We start from the raw sequence: 8,042 nt of genomic DNA, 5'->3' as shown, positions 1-8,042 counted from the left end.
CGGGCGGGTCCGGAGAGGTCTGCCACGCCATGTGGTCACCTCTGGGGATCGAACTCATGCGGAAGTGGCTTTAGATTCTCAGTGCTGTGTTTTAACCCGCTGCGCCACCAGGGAGGGCCAGTAAATGCATTTTTTTCCTATTATGAAAGATCACTACAATTCTTTTAAACTCTAAATAGCCCCACAGCAGAAAAGGACTATGGAGTATTTTCTCAGACAAGGAAGTTGACTCACTATTAAGAAGTCACAGAGAAGTATTAGTAAATTATGTAATAAAGTACCAGAATGTTTCATGCAATTATATGAAAACAAGTAAAAAGAGAAAAACAGGACAATTTGGCAATAGTTTGTGTAACACTTTATAGCAATGGTCAGTAGGGAAAATATTAACATTTTTAAGGGTTTTTGTGAGGAAAGATTATTTTGCACTAGAAACAAATGTTATCAATTTCTCTGATCCTCCACCAATCTTAGAACTCTAAACTTACCCCACCCCTCCACCTCCTGCTCAGGTCAAAGATGTACCATGCATCATGTCCACAATCTTGTCCAAGGCCAAAAAAGGAGGTCTCATACATCTACTTCATAAGAAAGTAACCTTTCCCAGCGGACTTCTACTTTTGACTGGGGCATAAATATTTCCTGAATCCATGTCTACACCAATCACTCACTAGACGAACATTACCAGAATTGTTTCAGACATGGCCCTCCTGGAATTTCCCATATCTGAACAAAATAGATTTCTAAAGAAGGGGTTGGCAAGCTATGAAAGCTCTATCAGTCACTTCCAACTTGCTGATGATTCTATAAAGTCTGCAAGGTAAGAGTGGTTACAATTTTTAGTAACTACATAAGAACCCACAGAATTAAAATCTTTAATTCCATCTCTTATAAGCCTAAAATACTAACTATATGGACACTTAAGGAAATATTTGCTGACCCCTGTTCTGAAGCAAGATGGAAAATGATCACTGGAAAGAAAATCAACTACCTGTATGAGTCACTACAGCTCTTTAACTTGATTCAATATTAGAGTAAAAAATTAAGGATCCATATTTCCTGTTACATTTAACGACATCAACACCCTTAATGTTCAACCTCAGTTTATTCTTTTTACTAGTCAGTCATGAGATACAATTTGGGCTCTCTAAAAAGTGGTCCACCTAATATTTCCCTCTCTAGATTCTCAAACAGTTCAAACACAAAATGCAAAATATACCTGCCCTTCAAAGTGATACGTTTGCTTTATGGGGACAGCAGTAACTATTTTATATGACTACATATCAGTTCCCAGCATCTCATGTTTTACAATGGGTCATCTTGCAGGACTTCTATTGCTGCCTTAATTCAGTTTCAGAGCAAAAAAGTGGTATTTTGGAGCTAATATAACTTTATTTCCATTGTGATTCCAGAGAAGTATAGGAAACTGTTCAAAGGAAGTTCTTGTAAGTTTGGAGCTATTACTATAAACTCTATCTATAACTTACATAAATGGCAAATGATAGTAATCTACCCTCCTCCTCCATTTCACCTGCAGAATCAATTTTAAAAGCAGTGAAAAAAAGGATCAGAATCTGGCCCATGAGCTGGAAAATCTAAGGTGACACTGTTTTTTGCTCTATTAGCTTTGAAAATTTTGACTCATAGTCAACAAGTCTTCACAGAGGTAAAAAATGTGAGCGTGAATATTTAAAATATTCTTTATATATAAGAATACAACTTAAAAAAAAATCCCCAAGAAATACAAGCCAGTATTAGGCATATAAAAACGTGCTTGAATGATCATTCAAGTAGGACTAATCAAATCTTTGTCACTCAAGGATACTTCTAAGAATTTTCAAAGTAAATATAATATATATGCATATACGTACATTGGTATTGCTGTCTATGAGCTTTGTGTTCTCAATAACCTCAACCCTAAAAAATATAACTCCCAATTTATTTTATATGCACCAGTATTAATTTATTCTTCATATTTCACATGGATACAACTTTATCCATAATATATATTAACTGGAATAAAAAAGATATACTTACTAAAAAATTTGGGAAGTGTTACATTAAGTGACTCAGTCTTCTTCTGTTTTCCTCTATCCTAATCTCCACCACAACAAATATGTTACAGAGGTTTAACATAGAGAATGCTTACCACTCAGCAGTAAAAGGTTATTTTCACTAAAATAAGAAAAATGCTATATGTAATATGTTACATCTAACTTGTAGAATTTAGTGGTTAGAACTGGCTTGAGATCTAGTCAGAAAGTGTAAGAAGATTAACAGATGTTTGACAATTTTAGAGAAAAAACAAATCCATTTTTTTCCTTGTATCAATAGATAACCTCCTGAAGTATGTATATTTATGTCTGAGTAATAACAATGATCTTCCTAAAGGGGACAAAAGAATGAAACAATATAAAACCACAATGGCACTAGCCCTGGTGGAGAGGACATAAAACTGTGATTCAAAAATGCCAAAACAGTTCTGAAAACCATAAGCAGACTGAAGAGAAAAGGCTGAGAGAAATCTCTCAATATGCTAATCAGAGTGAATATCCTTGTCTCAAATAGCAAGCATGTGGAAGTCTTCCTTTCTTAAATTTGTTATCATTGTGAAAAAAGACAACTTTAATTCTTACCTAGAATTCTGATACAGTAATTAATTACACTCTAACAGGCTCTTAATTCTTCAATGTGTTGGGAACCCACTACAGAATATAGAATTTGTCTATTAAGTTACGTTTGAATAGACATGAAGAGACATGAAACTAGACTGATTACCAACCGAAAATATATATTATCTGTAAACTTAAAAAATTCATGTGGTATTTTAAAAGAAAAAAAAATATGCTGAAAAGAGGTATATACGAATATTCCAGTGGTATATATTCTCTTTGCTTTATCAAAGGGGAACTTACCTTTTCACATGCCCTAACTGTTGAGTAACTCCCAGAATGTAACTGATTAGACTAGAGGCTTCTGGTCCAAAGGCTGCCCTAAAAAAACTGAGGTCTCATTCCTGAGTCTTGGGAGAGATTCTGGTAGCTGCAGGTGATATATATTTAATCTAAAGACATATAAAGTAGGGGCTGCAAAGACCACAGTAAGGTCATCGGGAAGTAAAACCCAAAATCTATAAAAAAGAAAACTGAAGCAAATTAACAAAGACTAGCAGAGAAAAGAAGCCTATCCAACCTCGGAAAGAATGAGAGCACAGAGAATGGCAGCCAAGATAATCTAACAGTTTCCAAAATCCTGTTTCAGTCTAAAGATTATTTCTATGGGGGTAATCATATGTTTATCTCAGAGAAGTAATAAGCATACATTGACATAAAACAGATTTCCACTGTGCTTAATTTTGATTTAGCTGATCTGTAACGGGTAACTAAAATGTCTGAAACACTGACTCATTTAGGATTTATTCTGACAGGATAAAATGATCAATATTATTTGAACTATAAAAGATACTTGGATCGATATCTTTAAAAGCAGCTTAACACCTTTATGCTAACAGAATCTGCTTATCATACCACCTCTAAAAGAGCATCAATAAAATCCTTATAAAGAGCTAACACATTTCCCAAAGCAAGCTGACTCGATCACTCCTCAGTGTAAGAAATAAGCCCATTAAATGCCAATTACTATTGACATAATTTTCTTGCACACACTATAAATAAATCTGTCATATTAAGACATATGAATAATCAAAATAATTTCTTCATATTCCACACATTTAATAAATTTTCACTAATGACAAGACAGCAGTGATTTGCTGTATGAAAAAGATTACTTCTGAATTAGACCTTTGTTTTTAGGTATTAAAAATATATGCAATCGTGGCATAAATTATACTTAATGACAGCAGACATGGCAGTAGTAATAAAATACTGAATGCTAAGGCAGGCTAACACTCAAAAAGAAAAATATGCTACAAAATGGATTAAAGTTCTCATGCCTCTTAATTTTTATAAGTCTCACAAATCAGGTAGTTGGCAGATAAAATTAGTATGTTTTGGATATCAAACTTTATACTTTCAGTGAAAATGGATTTCTCAAATAAGTTCTTAAATACTCTCATTTTCTTACAACCTTCCTTTTTCTGAATATTACTTTTGCATTCTTCCAGATCCAGATCCATCCTCCACCCTGCTCTGCATCAAGGGAAAACCACTTGTATGAAGTATCAATGGACTCTTTGGCCTTGTTTTTGTTGGTTTGGCCAATGGGAGGCCCTGGAAAGGACTGGTGGGCAGTAAAGTAAGGAATATGGATTAGATCCAGTCATCAAAGGCTATTATTGCCACCAGGAGGCTTTTTTCTCCAGTTATTCTCTCTAGCTACTGACCTCTCTCTCCTCCTCCCTTCAGGACCAGGCATGACATTCTCTCTCCACTTGCTGCTATATGACATCACTCCTTATTGATTTCCTCAAGCCATGCCCACATCTTTCTATATAGAGAGAATTCCTTTGTTAACTTTCCTCAAATGACCCAATTTGGGTCTGCTGTTAATTGTTGAGATATGTTAGTTAACAAATCTTGGGAAAACCTCCTTCAAAAGCAACCACAGAAAGCCCTTATCTGAAAACTATCAAATTAAATGCTGTGTCTACCTCAATTTCTCTGCGCAGTACTGGCTACCTCTTCCTTCTCTATATTCCTGCTACACTCAGTGTACATTGTGATAAGCATTACTTCTTCTTCCCATTGTACTCTATAAACATGGGTAATTCTCACAAGTTCTTACCTAAACTCATTTCTTCATACTATCTCTACCAGGAACCCTGATCACTCCTACATTTATGATCAATATGTCTATGTTGCTAATTCTAAACTTTCTTTCATATTCTAGTGCTATATTTCCACCTGGTGGTTGAAACTAAATGTCCCTCTCTTACATCAACTCTAAGTACAGTCATGATCAAGGCATAGGAAACCAGTACTTCTCTGTAGCTCTTGTTTCTTCCATTAATTTTATCATCATTTTCTAAGACCATTCTAACACTGACTTCATTTTCAGTAACACAATTATCCTCTTTTTTGTTGCTTTCATCTTTTTCTTCCTTCTTCACTTTTGATACCACAAAATTAGTTCAGGATCAAGACAGGTAATTGTATTAACTCCCAGAGTGGTATTTCCCATAGCATCCAGCATAGTCTGAATCATATTACATCTCAGTATTATTTGAATTAGTAGTTTAAAACAAAAGGTTATTAGATATGAGTCAAATACAAATTTGATAGAGAATTACATAGCACATACATTTGAAAAGATATGGAAAAAATATAATGCTCACACTTACTAGTAATCAAAGCATTGTTTGTGTGCCAGGCACTACTTATACAAAGGATCTTTCAATTTTACAAACAGAAACTTGTAGGAAAGGTATTATTACCCACATGTCACTGATTTTTGAATTGAGGTTCTGCAGGCCTGTTGTCATATAAGTGATAATGAACCTAAATTTCACATTTATCATCTATCTTCTTTAAGCAAAAGAATTTTTTGGCTTATGTAAAAATTCTATGAAAGACAAAGTAGTTAATGGTATTAAGTGCGAACAAAATCCCTCCCAAATTCTCAGCTTGTTCTAATTGAGTAGCCTTATTTTGAGAAGTGTTCTATGGAAGAAGCTGGAAAGGTAGCAGTGGTGGAAGCAACATAAAAGAGCTGAGTCCTAACTCAAAGATGATGCTACTTGTTCAGAATGTGCTTTTAAGATCAAATGGAAACCATGAGTTCCCTAGAAAGAAAATACTAAACAAGAAAGTACTGGGGCCCAACAGTAGTTAAGTTGGCTTAAATAAAACAGTAAGATTTTACTTACATTTTAATCATCAGACTAACCAGTAATGAGGAACAGCAGCCTGGGAGTTAGGGAATGAGTGATATCTATTGGTTCATAAATCTGATTTAATATATTACCCCCCCTATCTCCTCTTCAAGGTTCCTAACTCAGGAACTCTCAATTTAGTTAAAGTGTGTATAAGGACTAGGGAAGATTTATTAGCTTAGAGGTTACTTTATAGCATGCACATGGTGTTTAAAAATGTATACACCTTAAGGCGAGTTGAGACCTGTTGATGAGAATATATTGTGAATATGCAGGGGAGGAACAAGTGAATACAAAATCACAGATGGGCAGTTATGCTGACTAGATTATAAAATAACACTATTTTTCATTAAATCTTCATGAATAAAATGACTCATGGGAAGGAACAAATGGACATTTTTTCCAAAATCAAGGGTATTTATAGTTTTTCAAAAGCATATAAATGTCATAAGATATTTTCAAAACAGATTGATGATAAACATACAATGCTCTTAAGTTTAGCAGAATATCTACTTAGCTTAACTTTTACTGCTTGACAGAGCAACAAAACATTATTTACGTTAAGAGTGCAGCAGCGATACCTACAAAATAAGACACAAGACCTGAAACCATAAAATATATAGAAGAAAATATAGGTGAAACACTACATGACATATACCCCAGTAACATCTTCAGTAACGTCATCCAAAGCAAAGATACTGGTACTACATCAAATTAAAGAGCTCTGTATAGCAAAAGAGACATTAACAAAAAACAAAGAGATATCCTACTGATTGGGAGAAAATTTTTGCACACAATACTAATGATAAGGGATTAATCACAAAGATCTACAAAGAGCAGATGAAACTCAACCAAAACAAAGTAAACAACCCAGTCAAAAAATGATCAGAAGAGCAAAGAAGATACCACTTCAGAGGAAATGCAAATGACCAACAAGTACATGAAAAAATGTTCAGCATATCTTGTAATCGGAAATGCAAAACAAAAACACAATGAGATTCCATCTTATACCAGTGAGAATGGAACATATTAAAAAAACAAACAAACAAACAAAACAGCAACAATAAATGTTGGCGAGGATGTGTAGAGAAAGAAACTTTCCTACAATGCTGGTGGGAATGCAAATTGGTCCAACCACTATGGAAAGTTGTATGGAGGTTCCTCAAACTGCCAAAAATGGAGCAACCATTAGATCCAGCAATTCCACTCCTAGCTATCTACCCAAAGGACACAAAAACATTAATTCAAAAGGACACCTTTACCTCTATGTTTACTGCAGCACTATTTACAATAGGTAAGCTATGGAAACAACCCAAATGCCCCCAAATAGATGAGTGGGTCAAGAAGTGTGGTATATATACACAATGGAATATTACCCAGCAATCAAAATGACAAACTCATGCCATTTGCAGAAACATAGATGGAGCTGGAAGGATCATGCTCAGTGAAATAATCCAGAAAGAAAAAGAAAAATATCAGATAGTTTTACCTATAGGAGTTATATAGGGGATTCAAATAAGGGACCAGGAAAAAGAAAGTAATTATAGTAAAGTAAAAACCAAAATCCACAAGCAACTATAAACCAGAGATACTCTGTGGGGGCAGGGGGAAGGAAATAGGATTAATAGGGATGGGAAGAGCTTAAGTAATTATGGGGATGGTCATGGGTGAATAGCTGGTGGGAATTTCATGGAGATTATGTCCAAGATGATAAAGCATATATTGCATTAAAAATGAAGAATGTGGGCCCTCCCCGGTGGCGCATCAGGTTAAAGCACAGCACTAAGAAGCTAAAGCTACTTCTGCATGAGTTCGATCCCTGCCTGCCCAGGAGGTGATCCATATGGTGCGGCAGACCTCTCCTGACTGGCCCGCTGCTCCCCTCACCAGTGTACTTCGATGATCGGCCTATTCTGCTCCCCACTCTGTCTCTGGTGAATTCTCTCACGGCCCCTGCAGCTCTGGCCTGTACCCCAGTTCTGTATGCACAAATAAATAAATCTTAAAAAAAAATGTAAAAAATATATACAATAATAAAAAACAAAAGTAATAAATCTGTAGAATTTTGTTCCTTTTTATTCTAGCTTACCATGATTTTTAAATCAAAACACTAATTTTCGGCCCTCCCTGGTGGCGCAGCGGGTTAAAGCACAGCACTGAGAGTCTGAAGCCACTTCCGCATGAGTTCGATTCCCGTCTGCCGCCTGCCCCG

General features: G+C 35.4%; 1 protein-coding gene across 1 annotated transcript in view; it reads right to left on the bottom strand.

The window, feature by feature from the left end:
* TNKS (tankyrase, TRF1-interacting ankyrin-related ADP-ribose polymerase) overlaps positions 1-8,042 on the bottom strand; it is a 166,594-nt gene that overhangs the window by 51,531 nt on the left and 107,021 nt on the right. The window lies entirely within an intron of this gene.

The sequence above is a fragment of the Condylura cristata genome, unplaced genomic scaffold, assembly GCF_000260355.1.
Source record: "Condylura cristata isolate star-nosed mole 26May11 unplaced genomic scaffold, ConCri1.0 scaffold00014, whole genome shotgun sequence".
NCBI classification, from domain to species: domain Eukaryota; kingdom Metazoa; phylum Chordata; class Mammalia; order Eulipotyphla; family Talpidae; genus Condylura; species Condylura cristata.
The sequence above is the reverse complement of the archived record's forward strand: the minus strand, read 5'-3'. Positions and strand labels throughout refer to the sequence as shown.